At 35.4% G+C, this 17,226-nt stretch overlaps 1 non-coding gene across 1 annotated transcript; it reads right to left on the reverse strand.

Moving 5' to 3' along the window:
* Nucleotides 1-13,386: 13,386 nt before the first annotated feature.
* On the reverse strand, nucleotides 13,387-13,576 carry LOC149657518 (U2 spliceosomal RNA). The gene has a single exon (XR_016370196.1). It is a non-coding gene; the product is annotated as a U2 spliceosomal RNA (small nuclear RNA).
* Between the last annotated feature and the right edge of the window lie 3,650 nt (nucleotides 13,577-17,226).

A 17,226-nucleotide genomic window follows, 5' to 3' on the forward strand; every position in this document is an offset into this window, starting at 1 on the left:
ACTTCTCTAAACAAAATTCGTTTTATATGGTCCCTTTTCTTTTGTTTTCGAATTAATAGCAATGAAATAATTAATTTATTCGCATGAGCTAAACGCTTCACTCCACTGCAATTTCCCGCCATTACTTCGATCTATTCACAGAACTTATCCCACGTGACCAAGAAAAGGTCGTGGATTGGTTGTGCGTCGCCTACGCTGGCGAGATCGACGCAAAAAGTTCAACATTTTCAACTTCGTTCTCTCTCTCGCCAGCTTCGTCGAGTACGCTGAGCGCGGAAAATTTCGAAGTGCGAACAGCTGGTTTTCTCGGCGTGATTGGCGAGCGTAGCGAACGCAGCGAACTTAGCGCAGTTTTTGGCCTACTGCGGACATACCTTAAATGAAGAATTAGAGAACCACGTTTACACAACTTCGTTGCCAGAAAACGTTGAACCAAAAGGAGGAGACATTTTTATCTTTAGAGTTCCAAAGGACAAAGTAAATGAAGTATTACGGTCAGATAGGATTTTATGGAAAAAGGTTTCAAAACCTAAAGGAAACCAAGATGGTATTAAAAAAGGGTATTATTATCTCAGGCCTGGCAAAGATCATAAGTATGATGGAAGGTTCAAGAAAATAACTTATGAGCTAATCAATCATGTTAAAAATGTAGTGGCAATCGCTGTAGAATACTATGGAGACGAGAAATTAGTTACACGAAAAAAACCGAAAAGGACAGTCACTGAAAACATTTTGGTCCCTCAATCAACAACAAAAAAGACTCAGTTGCCGGAGAATGATACTGATGTCGTAGTAAAGGAAAAAACAATCCAGAAAATACAAAGTGAAGTAAATGAAAGTACTGAAATTTTTTCAACAGGGAAAGCATGCCCAAGTGTTGTTTCTGGCAACTGTCTAGGAAATGTATTTGGCTTAGCTTTGGGACCTCTAAAAGACTATATTAAAGAGGTTACCTATTTTGAAGGACAGCTGATGGTAATTTTTGGTTTTCCCGAGAGTCTTGTAAAAGCAAAAACATTGCTTAGAACTGCAAGTTCTTCTATAACAACTCCATTATTGCTAAGTACAATGTGTGAGATGGAAGATTTCGTTATTTTTGGTGTTTCTATGAGAAACACAGAATTGCCAATTAACCCACTGTTCCCAGTGCTGTTTCTGATGCATGAAAGGTCATGTGTCGAGGCTGACAAACATTTTTTAGAACATTTTGTTGTACCTTCTGCTGCCTTAACCTCTCGCTCAGTCTTGAACGCGGGGGTGTTTATCCTATATGATATCACCCCTTGTTCATAATTCCCACTGAGCGTATAGTCAAGTTAAGATTGGAAAGGCAGCGCCATAATGGTTATCCGGTGTGCGCGCTTTACAAATCTACAGACATTCATGTACCTTTAATGGGTCTCAAAACATTTTTAAAAAAAGTTACAATATTTCACAATAGAGACGGCTTATCTGACTCAATCACAGCCATCTGTAAAGGTATGAAAATAGAGCAGCGCAAGGACAATGACTTTCAATATTATGATTTTAGTGGAAAATTTAAAAATGATTTGCAAACTTCGGTAAAAAAGCTTAGAATTGATGAAATAATCTTGAGCTGCATAATTACTCAAATACAAGTAATGATTTCTTTTAATGCAGGATATGAGAAATTAGGGCAGGCTAAACTGTCTTTTTATCGGCCAGAGTATGACAGTTTCCCAACTGATGATATAGTTGAATTCCTTATTTCCGGAAAATATCCAAAAGTATTTAAAACTGCTAAAAACCTAAATGACAGTGCTAACGCTGATGATATGGCCTTATTATGTATTGAATATGATAGAGTTAGCTACGAGCGGACTAGCAAATGCTATTTGGTACGTAATCCCATAGGGGACAAAGTCTATTTAGTGAACTTGAAACAAGATTATTGCACGTGCAACCACGCACCGAGTTGCTATCACATGAAAGCAGCTGAGCGTTACCGAAATAAGAAAGAGGAAAAATTTATCCAAATTGAAAAACATATTCATTACAACCTGAATGAATTAAAACGAAATAGGAAGCGTAAACCTACAGATGATAAAAGCTATGCTACTTTTTTTGTAAAAAGAAGGAAACCAAACACTACATCAACCCCTAATAAAACTTCCGATATTCAACATATTTCTTTGAGGGAAAGTGTAGAAGATCTGAGTATCATGAGTGAAGATAACAACATGAATCAAGTAAATGAAAGTTCTCATTATTTAAATACTAAAAATATAAAATATACTTTAAACAAAGATTGCGAAGAGGGAAGGATATGTTGTTGTGAAAAAAGTATCGATCTTCAATTGTTTGAATGTGAATCAATATGTCAGAATAACTTCAGAAATTCTTTTTTAGAAACGCTTTTGCCTACAAAATACATCGACAGTGGTTGCTTGGCCAAATCGATCTTTGTTTTATTGAAATTCCTACGTAGGGAAGATGATTACATTGTTCTAACATCCACTATTTACCAATATATGTTTTTACCCGAAAGTGAAAAAGGAAAGGATGTGGTTTTTAATTTTATTAAAGAACAGAATGGAGGTCAATTTCGCAAACGTAATATCGCCATTTTGTTGCCAAGATCTCCCGGACGTAACGACCATTGGATGTTAGGGTTAATTAAATGTAACTCGCTGTCAATTTTTGATTCTATACCACTAACAACAAGTGATACGAAAGGTACCGATACTACAACACTAGAAAAGCACTTTGAGATTATGAAAGAAATTGGTAAGAAATACTTTACAATTGAACACAGTTTTCCAAAATTTTACATTCATGAGAAGCTACCACTTCAAAACAATAGCTGGGATTGTGGTCTATATATTTTTATTACATTTTAAAAGAAGAACCCATAGAAAATTGGCAGCCGCTTGAAAGCGATAAGGGCCGTAGATGGATTTATCACATGGTTCAAAACTATAACCAGTGCACTACAAAATTACCAGAAAATGTAATGTAACTTATTAATTGAACCTTATGTCCACTATTATAAAAAGGATTTAAAAAAATAGGTTTTGTCAATCATTGAAAATTGTGTATGGTTGGTATTTTTCAAAGCAACAAAATTAAATACCACTCGTATTTCATTTTAAAGCGACTGCATAGCCTACCATCGTGGGAAATCTTTACACTGAAAATGAGAAACCAGTTAAACGTAGTGTTGGCGGCTGAAATTGAAAGTAACCCTACCGAGCATATCACCCCAGGAACGGAATGTTGATGGGTCAACAAAGCTGGCCTTTCCTTCCTAGGAATTTGTACAATCATGTACAAAAAAGTGGAAAGTAAAGATGGATATGAATTCACCTTTACCAGGAAATGTTGACAAATGGTATCGGAAAGACCAGAGGACCACTTTTCGAATAAGATATTTTAGCACCTTTTTTCACTCAGCCACATGAAACGCCTTCAGCCTTATTATTATTATTCTTATTTTTTTTCACGTTAACATTTGTTTGTTAAATATGTTAGTTTTTAATTATTTTTGGGTTTAAATGCTTCTTTATCTATATCACAATGTTGTAACTCTATTATTAATATTATTGTCATATATTTTAGTGATCGTACGGGGTGAGATTTTTGTCGGGTCGGGTTCCGGGTCGGGTTGCGAAAAAAAACCCGGAAAATCGGGTCGGGTCGGGGTTTCCTTTTTAATAATATAAATGGAATTAACATATTCTAAAAAATTATACATAGTAGCTATGTACTATGTAATGTAAGGAATTTATTTTCTGTAATTTAGTTCCAAGTTATCACTGCTTTAATGAATCCAATAGTAGGCGATTCTGCCATATCATTGCTATCTGATATAACGTCGTGGAAGGGATTGGGGTAACTAATTGTCCCAGAACAGGTGCGTCTTCCATCTGTAAAGTTTCCAAATTGTCCTTGCCCTTGGCAGTGGCTGAATGGGGTTTCTGGTACTCGTGAAACTCTTCTACCACTTTTTCAATTTTGAAATCAATTGCTCGCAACTTAACACACAATTAATACATTGGCGTTTGACGGACGACCATGAAATTGCCGAAATATATCAGTTTTCTACTGGCTTTCGAAGCCTCGAGACAGAAAAAAATTAAATATTCAAGCTCGCCCTACTCAGATTCGAGTTCCTATCTACTGCAACACAAAGCGCGACCGTAAATAATAACTTACCCTCTACTACGGGCCCACCCCGAATTTTTTTTAACCCGACTTCAAAATTGACTGGCCGGGTCGGGTCGGGTTGGAAAAAGCCGGGGATCCCCGACTTCCCGGGTCGGGTTCGGGTTCCCCGTACGATCACTAATATATTTTTTGTTCGGTCTTTAAAGTAAGCGTTACACAATATTGTTCGTGGCTGAGGCTTGAAATTCTTAACTCAATACTCAGGTCAAAGAGATCAATATACTAAGATACTTGAGTTAAGAAAGGTGAAGGCGAGTAGTGTTGTAAAAGGTAACGCTAAAATAATTTGAGTTCAAAATTTTTGTCTATTGGTTAAGTTTAGGTTAGGTTAAAATAAGTTTCCCAATATAATTATTTAATTATTGCGTGAAGTTTTAACAATGTTGTGAAATAGACGAATGATGCCCTTTGTTTATTTGGTGATACTTTCGACAGGGTTCGTACGGAACCTGGATAACCTGGAAAACGTGGATAAGTCAGGGATTTGAAACTTTTTCCCAAAAAGTCAGGGATATGTCAGGGATTTCGTTTGGTTTATTAAGCTATGCTTCGAGCAATACTAAATATGAGACTGGTGTGATGAAGTGGGCTCTGGTAAACACCTTAAAATGGTCAGGGATATTTCCAAAATTTGGTCAGGGATAACCTGGAAAAGTCAGGGATTTTCAATGTAAAAATTTCGTCCAAACCCTGTTCGAGAGTTTCTCATACTTTCTGGAGACTATAATTGCGACAAAATAATTGAGAATGAAATAAACACTGTCATACGAGCATAATCTCGTAATATTTCATTTGGAAACTACGTTTTTCGAAATTCGTCTAATGAGACTTAATAATAGTAAACCAAGTGAACGAATTGAAAGACGTTAACGGCGATGGAAGAAAATTACAAGAAAAAACCAAGAAAGTGTGTCTAGTGCAATACGCGTATGAACCTTTAAAAAAAATAAACAAGCTGAATAATATACTTCAAGACAGCGCAAAGTGCAACTACGACATGAGGCGAAATGACTTTCGAGTGAATCGCAATACAACAGTAATTATTTGATGAAATGTTTTGATGGCACAATATCACTATGGTAGTAATGCATCGTCTGTAGACGCGCATCCCTTCTGAACAATACATACAATGCGCACAACAAGTTACTTGATGAAACCAGGCTCCAGCTTCCCACATCTTTACATAAATCCGTCTGAAATTCCACGACAACAGAGGTACAAAAAGTGAAATTGTACAATTACAGCTACAGAACTGGCAAAATCAAAGTTTTTGCTGATTATTGAATATATTCGTAATTGTTACAAAATTGTGCATTCATTTATGAGGTTCATTAAGTATATTCAAAACTGAGCGGATTAGTTGGAGTCTCGCCAATTATTTATAATTTATAGCTTATAAATAATAGAAATGAAAATGAAATTTTTCCTGTGTTGCTGTATGACAGTGTTTAATTCTATTTCAGTCGCTGGGGAAAATTATTTATTTTAAGATTTAAGATGTAGAATTATTTTTCCCATTTTGATCATTTTAATTATATTTAATTAAATGAAATGTTATTGTATTACATTTATTCAAAATTAAACAAATTTTTAAATCATTATTTTTCTGAATTTTTTAAAATTTCCAATGGGTAAAAAATCAAAACGATATGCACTGAAAAAATGATAGATTACGATTAGAATTAATAATTAATTAATTTTAGTAAAATAGTTTCGTACCATTTCCCAGAGGGAAAACTGAATTTTTGGGAAAATATGAAAATGATATGCAAGAAAGTTTGTAAAAACTCAAAACGATATGAATGGGTTTTCTAGGGAAAAAATGATAGATTACGATTAGAATTAATCATTAATTAATTTTAGTAATAGGGAAAACTGAATTTTTGGGAAAATGTGAAAATGATATGCAAGAAAGTTTGTAAAAAATTACGATTAGAACTAATTATTCGTTAAAGTTCGTAATAGTTTCCTACCATTTCTAAAGGACCTTTTTCGCATTTTCTGACATATGAAATTAGTAGTTTAATACCAAAATGGTAAATTATTAGTGTTCTTATAGTAAAAAGAATATTATGACAATTTTTTACCTTTGAGAAATATTTAAGTATCATTTAAGATTAGAAAAGGAAAAAAAAACAACTAATGAATCATTTTCTAGCTTAACTCTGTTGTCTTCTTTATAATTGTTTCATTTAATTCTAAGCAGACGACGAACGTTATATTACCTTTGACCTTTTACAATTTTTAGTCGATTAGCCAATTATAGGCGAGTTTGTAAAAAGTGATATGCAATTTTGTAAAATTTGATATGCAAACTAGATTATGGTTTGCAAACTTTTTTCGAGGGGTTCGACGCTAGGGTGATATGCAAGTTTGTAAAAACATTTTGCAAAAAGATTCTATGCAAATTAGGGTTTCCCCGAGAAAGAGAGATGTGACGAAACGGCGCAGGAAATCCCAATGAAGAAAAGGAGGGACCAACAGAGCTTGGATAGTTTCCTGTGAACAGTAGCGTAGCTAGGGTTTGAAATTTGCGGGGGCTAAATCTAAGCAAACTAGTTATTATAAGAACTTAATAAAAAAATTGCATAATGGGTTCATTGGACAATGTGTAGACCTTTAAAACTATCCGCAAATCTGTGTCAACGTGAAATTATTTGTATTTAAAAGATATACAACTAGGGATGAACCGGTACCGATACCATATCGGTATCGGCACCGATACTCAGGCTTTCCCGATAGTTTCGGATCGGTTGGTTCGATACCGATACTAAACCGATACTCGTTTAAAATGCGTTATATGACGCTACATGACATTTTTAGGTCTTTTCGTAACGTAATGATGGTGATAATATCTCATTTCTATGAATTACAATCGTGACGAGTTCTCATTTATATATAAGTACCTGAATTCAGTTTATCTAACAACTTATAAGCGAAAATCTTTCTAAGAACGCGCCTGTATTGATGAACCGATACCATATCGGTATCGGTTCATGTTTGTACCGGTATCGATCGGTATCGGGTTAAGCCTGGTATCGGCCATCTCTATATACAACCTTTTATTGATAACGACTACGGAACCGATTATGAAGATTTTCACTCGTTTTAAGTTTATTTTTAGTTTTGGTTAGCTTTTAGTCCTCACTATTGGCAAAGAGGAGGAAAATAGGGAGATAGAAACGCGCTCTATAAAATCCGCCGAAAAATGGAAAAAATAGGGGGGTAGTAACAAAAATTTCTGGTACGATAAGATTTAGGACGCACTTCTTTCGCGCAAGGGGGGACCTAACCGCCTCTGTCTCTGTCATCCTCTACGTAACTGAAATTTCTCTCTAGTATTGGTAGCCCGAAAGAGGAGAACCTGTAACGTCAACTGTGCGCGAATAAGTTGCGTGTTAAGAACCGCGGCGTACCGTACATTTTCCCCTCTTCTCACTACGCATGGATCACGGCTGCCTATGCTGATTCTCTGTCCCTATTTCCCTCCTCTATGCTATTGGGACTCCCTGAAATATTTTACTTGAAATATTTTATCTGTTTTTTCCTTCAAAATTGTACTGTTTGATATTGAAATTCATCTCTGCAGAGATGAAACTTTACGAATCTATCATTATAATTTTTCATATATTGCTACAGAATTTTAGGTTGCTAACAGCAATTTTTTGGTAGGGTTTACGGATTATTTTGGGGGGAGGGGCTAAGTTTGGAATTTGGGGGGGGGCCATAGCCCCCCAAAAAAGACCTAGCGACGCCACTGCCTGTGAAAGGTTTAAATAACGATGACCAAGTAACATGCTATTCTAATAGCGTTTTGCAACTACTGTTATTAGTGCCCGAATTAAGAGATATGGAGCTTCGAGCCGAGGCTTGCTTTTTTTCGGTTATCGAAGTTGTAAGATTACGCATTTTGCTGTAAAAAACTTCTACAAAATAGCTTTTCAATAGTTTAAGCTTACTTGTTTATTTTAAAGTTCTTGAACGTTACCAACAAAATTAGATTTTGTAAATTGCAAATTTTTATATTTAGATCTAAAATAGGTTTATTTCGACTATTTACACGCTTTATTTTTATTATTTAATGCAAAGTTTTGATGATGTAACACGATGGAAATTTAGCAAGCCTTGGTCAATCAATTCCACCATTTTTCACCGTCTCTTGTCTTTTCTTCGTATTTATTTCAGTCCCACCTTCAAAGAAATGACGAGTAGCTGTAACGAAGCTTGCCATATTTTGGCCGCTCACGAACTAGTAACGGGTATGAAAAGTGTTGTAAACGTGTTTGTCAACAGTTTGGACAACAAAATTACCTTGGCGAAAGATGGGTAAATTATACTAAGTAAACCCTACTTAACTTAAATAATAAACGTATTATATCCCAAAGTAAAGAAAACCCGGATAAATGCGGTCACTTCTCGCAAACAAGAGAATACTCTTTGTGTTCAAAGTTTTTGCCGGGAAAAGAAGGTAGTTTCCAAAACAATATTAAAATGGACCTAGAGATCTTGAAAGAGAAAATGTTGGAAAATGTCGCGAGAAAATTCCAATGGATCAAACGCAATTATATGCTTAAAACGAGAAAATTTTAATTGTTACATGGTAATGACACTAATTACCTTTGCTAAAAGAGACGCGCGATGTGATATGTAGAGGTGGGAACTCGATCGAGCTTATCTTCCATCCGATAGAATTCTATTTTTATAATGCTACAAGTTTTACCGTAGATTAAAACGTAAGTTTGTAAGATATGTTCCAAAAGTATGACACTTCCATTACTTAGTAATGCTACTGAGAGACTTTCAAATGAGAGCTAGTTCGAGAATAAAAAAGGAGAGGATTGCTTAACTACACTCGGTTTTTAATTTTGCGGGACTTTCTATTTTGTCCGCATTCCTAAGTCTTTGACGAATATATTCAATAATCAGCAAAAACTTTGATTTTGCCAGTTCTGTAGCTGTAATTGTACAATTTCACTTTTTGTACCTCTGTTGTCGTGGAATTTCAGACGGATTTATGTAAAGATGTGGGAAGCTGGAGCCTGGTTTCATCAAGTAACTTGTTGTGCGCATTGTATGTATTGTTCAGAAGGGATGCGCGTCTACAGACGATGCATTACTACCATAGTGATATTGTGCCATCAAAACATTTCATCAAATAATTACTGTTGTATTGCGATTCACTCGAAAGTCATTTCGCCTCATGTCGTAGTTGCACTTTGCGCTGTCTTGAAGTATATTATTCAGCTTGTTTATTTTTTTTAAAGGTTCATACGCGTATTGCACTAGACACACTTTCTTGGTTTTTTCTTGTAATTTTCTTCCATCGCCGTTAACGTCTTTCAATTCGTTCACTTGGTTTACTATTATTAAGTCTCATTAGACGAATTTCGAAAAACGTAGTTTCCAAATGAAATATTACGAGATTATGCTCGTATGACAGTGTTTATTTCATTTTCAATTATTTTGTCGCAATTATAGTCTCCAGAAAGTATGAGAAACTCTCGAAAGTATCACCAAATAAACAAAGGGCATCATTCGTCTATTTCACAAGATTGTTAAAACTTCACGCAATAATTAAATAATTATATCGGGAAACTTATTTTAACCTAACCTAAACTTAACCAATAGACAGAAATTTTGAACTCAAATTATTTTAGCGTTACCTTTTACAACACTACTCGCCTTCACCTTTCTTAACTCAAGTATCTTAGTATAATGATCTCTTTGACCTGAGTATTGAGTTAAGAATTTCAAGCCTCAGCCACAAACAATATTGTGTAACGCTTACTTTAAAGACCGACCAAAAAATATATGACAATAATAATATTAATAGAGTTACAACATTGTGATATAGATAAAAAAGCATTTAAACCAAAAAAAAATTAAAAACTAACATATTTAACAAACAAATGTTAACGTGAAACATAAAATAAGAATAATAATAAGGCTGAAGGCGTTTCATGTGGCTGAGTGAAAAAAGGTGCTAAAATATCTTATTCGAAAAGTGGTCCTCTGGTCTTTCCGATACCATTTGTCAACATTTCCTGGTAAAGGTGAATTCATATCCATCTTTACTTTCCACTTTTTAGTACATGATTGTACAAATTCCTATGAAGGAAAGGCAAGTTTTGTTGACCTAACAACATTCCGTTCCTGGGGTCATATGCTCGGTAGGGTTACTTTAAATTTCAGCCGCCAACACTACGTTTAACTGGTTTCTCATTTTCAGTGTAAAGATGACCCACGATGGTGTGCAGTCACTTTAGTGAAATATTTCATTCCATATTTAATTTAAAAATATTATTCCTTGCAATTATTGCAACGGTAATACGTTATATTTTTGTACGCAGGAAAATTTTCACATTCGTCATGGTACCATTTACGGCAACTGATACACATCACATAATGGTAGTTTTATCAAACCCTGGACAGCATTGCCCATCACATTTCACTTCTGCCTGTTTATTATATTTCAGTAGCCATGTACTTATTTCATTTTCTGATTCTGTAACGCATATTATTGGTTTCCAAACGCGAAGACCGAATGATGCTGCTTGTGGAACTGAAATACCTATAATAGCATTTTCCTTTTTTCTTGTGATAGGTAAATTTTCATTAAATTTTAAAGAGTTCACATAAAATACCCATTTTCGACCAATCAAAGAGGATGATGGTACTGTAGTTTTTTCACTTTTTAGAAACGAAGAGAAGTAATACAAAATATATACACCACAGTCATTACTGTTTGGCGCTTCCGTAGGACAGTCCACACTAACTTCAAAAGCCCACTCGTCACGATTGAAACTCAAGTTTGCGACGTTGAATGTTAATATAAGAAAGGTTAAGAGGGTTTTAAAGTGTTTGCGAATATCTTCGGGGTTCGTGTGCAACCCGTCCAGAACGCAAATTTTCTTTTTTTCAAAATTAATCAATCCTAAGAACCAGTGTCTTCCAGACCTATTCGCAACATCTAATGGGAACAAAACAGCCAAAACATCTTTATTGGCGGCTTCATTAGATTTCAGATATTTCAATGCGGACATGTAGTAGCTTTTAATACAGCTTATTTTATGAACAAAGCCATGCAGTGCTTTATGCAAGTTCACAAACATTCCACTTTCAACAACCAGAACTTGGTTTTCTGCATGATGCGCTTTAACCAAATTTTGCATTCAATTGTGTATTAGGAAACTACTAACTGGTTGGTTTAGTTCAAGAGTCTTTGTTTGTTCATTTGCTTTGAAATCATCATATGCAACTAGATCTTGAACAGTTTCGTAATCTAAAACCATTTTTGTTTGTGCTGATTTCCTACTTTGTGAAGAAGTGCCAGAAGACGTAAATACTGAAGAAGAACTAGATAAAGATATTATATCCGCTTCCTGCACACCAGACTTCTTAAACTTCTCAATGAGGTTATCAAGTTGAGTTTTTGGTGGTACAAAGATGGTCTCTTCTTTTTTATCTAAATTTGGCATATCTCTAACTACATAAGTTTCATTTTCACTGTGAGTCTTTATGTACCCGTGATGTTCCAAAGTCGGAAGGAAGTCCTCGGTATTATCTTCTCTATATTTATATTCAAATTCATTCAAACTCAAATTGTTTGATTTTTTAAGAACAGGTAAGACGGCAGGTTAACTTGGTAATGGGAAATCTGATTTAATGACTTCAGTGTATATATTTTCACAACCACTCTCTTGTTCAGTGTATCGAGGCTTCTCTGCACGCACTCTGCCATATTTCGAAGTTGGGTAATCTGCAGCTGGTAACCAATGGCAACCGAAGCGACCGGTTCGGAAGGTCCTTGAAAACAGCTTTCAGCTCTCTTTCTCTATTTGTTAACCCCGAATCAGCCTTTTCGTTCAGCCTTCCTTGGTTCTCAGGACTGTTATTGTTTGAAAATTTAATGATTCAATTAGGGCTTATCTCTCCCTTAAGTAACTATAGTTTTTTTGATTTCACTTCCAAGAAGAATTCGTCATCCCTCCCAAAGTTCACATTTAATCACAGATTTATCAACTTGTAATCTTATTTCAGATTGTTTTTTCTTCATGACCTACACAGTTGCAATTGGTTACAGAATATGATTGGTCAAACTGTATCAAGGACAACCATAAGTTCATAAGATATATTCCATAATAAGTGTTCAAACTCCTGGTTACAAACTGGAGTTTGACATGAAGTGATTGAAGTAGGTCATAGATTGAAGGTAAAGCAACATACGCCTGATGAGGCGCTGTCAAAGGCTTAGCAATTCAGACTAAAAAGGAAGATGGAAGTCCTGGAAAATTAACCACCGAATGTAGGACTTCAATACTCGCTTCCGTCGTTCTCGAGCTGTAAGTCTGTAGCACTACGAAGTATGGGTAGTCTCATACTTTTGGAACATATCTTATTAACTTATGATATCAGTAACACTAGGGAAATCAAGTTCATTAGAAGTAGTTTGGTTCAGTTCTTCACAAGGGTTGGGACTTGTGCTAACACCTAGCCATTAAGCCTATTAAGAACTTCTTATTGTATACCTGTAACCTTTATAATTAACTTCTTATTGAGCATCGTTTAATTAAAATTGATAGTTGCAATATAACTGGTTAAAAAGAAATGCCTTCAAGGAGATGTTTTATTTGAGTGGGCATCTACATAGACTTCAGATCCTTAAAACATCCCGGGCAACGCCGGGTTTCTTGGCTAATGCAGATTTAATAGGAAACACATTTTTGTTTATATCTTAGTTACGCTTAATATAGTGTTGTTATTTTATCTTGGGAGAACTACCTAATCCAAACAGTAAAAAACTAATTTTGTCACAGGCTGGATTCGAGCCTGTGCAAAAACCTGAAGCTGATCTACTGCAAATCGCTTACTGGCCACTTTAAATTAAATATGTTTATTTGTATCAATGGCAAATAGAGATAAAATGGAGTGAGATAGTATGGACATATGTCAGCAAAGAGGGTACAAAGAGGCTACCCTCTTTGCTTGGCTGGAGTGTTCTCGCTTTGGAAGTCTTTCTCTGCACTCTTATTGGTTGAAATGCGGTGAACCGGATAAAAAGAGGGAAATATAACCTGAGGATAAAGCAGTACAGCGAGAACTCCCACAATGCCTTGCCCAAGCAGTTAGCTTCAACTTCTAATCTCTTTGATGTTAGCTGCTTCAGAATAAGCGTGTTTAATTTTGATTTAATTAGAGAGGTTGTGAGCCGATCCTGAATGCAATGCAATATCAGGTCGACTCGTGGCGAAGTCGGGCAAGCCCGTTAAACTTCGCCCAGTTCCAAAAAGCGAGTTAATATCGAAGGGTCCCAATGGAACCCGATCAGATATTAAGCTGATCAGAACAGATACTACACATGATCTTAGCCTAAAGGCCGAGAAGCGATACTAATTGCACGGTTAATTAAGCTTAAATATTTCATTAATTAACGCTAATTAATTAATTAGAATAGTTTTTATATAGACATTAAAAATCTATTTCATTTCATTATTTTTATCATTATTATCATTATTATCATCATCATCAAACACACAATTTAGTTCCCTGTTAATTTATAATTCTTCTCCTTCCCGAATCCTCCATTGTAAAGGCATTTATACATTTTGGTAAACATTGTAACTTGCAGTGATGGTATTTTTTGTGTAGTATCGGATATAGTGTGATTTATTGATCATTATTTGGAGGATATAGAGACACCTCTGTTAACAAGCTTAATATACTAAAAGATTCAGTTTTTCAAGAACGTTTAATTGAGTTAAACAAAACTTTACATAGTTTAGAATAACAATTGAAAAATATACACAATTATTGTTATGATTTTTGAACGAAGCGTATCTGTAATCGAGTAAATCCCTAATCAACAGAAATATTGACTTTTATTAAACACGTTACTTAAGTACTTTTTGACATAATTATGAATAATACTGGTTACCATACTATTTGGTGAATAAGAACAATATTGCCAAGGTTTTAAACAATGATTTATGTAATTATCAATAAAATACCATACTTCATACGAATTATACAGGAAAATATACTGATTTTAGTTAAAGTACGAAAATATTACTAAAAACACTACTTCAAGTAATAATCAAAATACTAAAATGCAATCATATTTAAATTACGTAAATGTTACTAAAATAATTAGTAACTAAATAATGATACTGGGATCAAAACAATATTAATCAAAAATGTCTTGATTATAATCAAGACCTAAAAAGTATCGATAAGACTGAGGTTATCACTTGTCTGAATGATCAGATATTAATTTTTCTTTTTAATTGAAACTTAAATGCATGCTTAAGAAAAAACAACGTTCCATTACCGTTTTCCGTTGAAATAAATTATTTTACTGGTAATCAATTTCAAAAATTTACTTATCTCGGCTTTTCGACCACAATTCCATTCCCCGAAAACATTTTATCATTACATTAATTACTTTTGGGAGAGTACGTGTATGGTTTTGCGTTTTAAAAGGCTCCTAAAGACGTTACATCCCCATTTGTGACCGGCACGCTTCGCAGTGGAACATTTTAATTATTCTAAAACCAATGGCGCCAAATTCAATAGGGACAGTAAGATTTTTACTCGCGGTTTTGCAAAATGATGTAATATCAAGTGTACTTTAGTCAACCGTCGTATTGTTCTTTCTCATAGTTCAGGGCATGATCAGTGTTACTGCCCAATTTCTCTCTCTAGTTTCTAACAATGGTTAGAGACTATTTGATATGGCACGGCACAACATTATATACATTTGAAAATTCTAAGTAGCACAAAAGGAAAAAGAATCCATTTTTTTATATTTTGGTTTGAAATAAATAAATTCATGATAGTAGTTATAACGAACAGAAAGTCAAGGGAATGGCACCGGTAATGAGCAGCAGAAAGAGAGGAAAGTTTGCTTCAAGTTAGCAGAAGGACATAGTAGTGAAAATAGTAATGTAGAATTTTGTTCATTCAAACCTTATTATATCATGAAAAATTCAAGTGAGCAGGCGGCACTATCTAGAAAGATTGATTTTGGCAGATAACAGCGAAAAAATTATGTTCTACACACACTGGGACTATGGGAGAGTTTCAGGGCCGCAGGTCGCACATGATGAAATTTCAACTGCAGATTACATCATTTCTCTCTGGTCGTACTAGTAGCAGGTTAAGCTATAGTTTGCTCAGGTCCAGTTAGTCTCGAAAGGGTTATATAGTGCTTGCAACTTTTAAAAGGTTGTTATCATGGCTAAACAGACCGCTATTACAGTTTTTTCTTCTTTTATAGGCTATTTTGACACGTTATCTCCGAAAAGTAATAAATGTAATGATAAAATGTTTTCGGGGAATGGAATTGTGGTCGAAAAGCCGAGATAAGTAAATTTTTGAAATTGATTACCAGTAAAATAATTTATTTCAACGGAAAACGGTAATGGAACGTTGTTTTTTCTTAAGCATGCATTTAAGTTTCAATTAAAAAGAAAAATTAATATCTGATCATTCAGACAAGTGATAACCTCAGTCTTATCGATACTTTTTAGGTCTTGATTATAATCAAGACATTTTTGATTAATATCTGTTCCTTCAGTCTTCATTTTAATTAAGAATGTTAAGATACTGTTTTACATTTTCAAAATCTGCACTAAGCAGAAACATATATAAAGGGGACCATAACTTTAGCTCAATCAGACATTTATTTATAATGATACTTCAAAAATAAAACGTAAATCATTAAAAGTGTGCATTCTTATTGGAATTAGAATAATACATTTTTTACAATCATTGATTGAAACGCGAGGCGCCCCCCTAAAAATTCCACCTACAAGAACCTACAAGCACCCGGGCAAAGCATCTACCCAAAAGTACCCACAAGTACCTACAAGCACCCACAAGTACCCACAAGTACCCACAAGTACCTACAAGCACCCACAAGTACCCAAAAGCACCTACTAGTACCCACAAGTACCTACTAGTACCCACAAGTACCTACTAGTACCCACAAGTACCTACTAGTATCCACAAGTACCTACAAGCACTCACACGCACCTACAAGCACCCACAAGTACCTACAAGTACCCACAAGTACCTACAAGCACCCACAAGTACCTACAAGCACCCACAAGTACCTACAAGCACCCACAAGTACCTACAAGCACCCACAAGTACCTACAAATACCTACAAATACCCACAATACCTACAAGCACCCCAATACCTACAAGCACCCACAAGTACCCATAAGTACCTACAAGCACCCACAAGCACTCACAAGTACCTACAAGCACTCACAAGTACCTACAAGCACTCACAAGTACCTACAAGCACTCACAAGTACCTACAAGCACTCACAAGTACCTACAATAACTCACAAGTACCTACAAGCACTCACAAGTACCCACAAGCACTCACAAGTACCCACAAGTACCAACATGAACCCACAAGTACCTACAAGTACCCACAAGTACCTACAAGCACCCACAAGTACCTACAAGCACCCACAAGTACCTACAAGCACCCACAAGTACCTACAAGCACCCACAAGTACCTACAAGCACCCAGAAGTACCTACAAGCACCCACAAGTACCTACAAGCACCCACAAGTACCTACAAGCACCCAAAAGAACCTACAAGTACCTACAAGCACCCACAAGTACCCACAAGCACCCACAAGTACCTACAAGTACCCACAAGAACCCACAAGTACCTACAAGCACCCACAAGTACCCACAAGCACCTACAAGTACCCATAAGCACCTACAAGTACCCATAAGCACCAACAAGTACCGACAAGCACCCACAAGCACCCACAAGTACCTACATGCACCCACAAGCACCCACAAGGTAATCAAGTTTAAGTAGCTTTAACCTAAGCAGAGAAAAGATAAAATGTCCATTAAGCTAGCTATTTGTTCTAAGAATTTGACTATAACCGCGGTAAAACGACCAAACTCGCTTCATACACTACATAACTCATGCTAAAAAGTCGCAGGTTCCATAGTTTCAGGGTAAACCACGTAAGTCGGAGCATGTAATTAAAACTATGAAAAACAGT

This window comes from Phalangium opilio, unplaced genomic scaffold (assembly GCF_054372755.1).
Source record: "Phalangium opilio isolate 3A_F unplaced genomic scaffold, DU_Popi_V2 ptg000077l_1, whole genome shotgun sequence".
NCBI lineage: Eukaryota > Metazoa > Arthropoda > Arachnida > Opiliones > Phalangiidae > Phalangium > Phalangium opilio.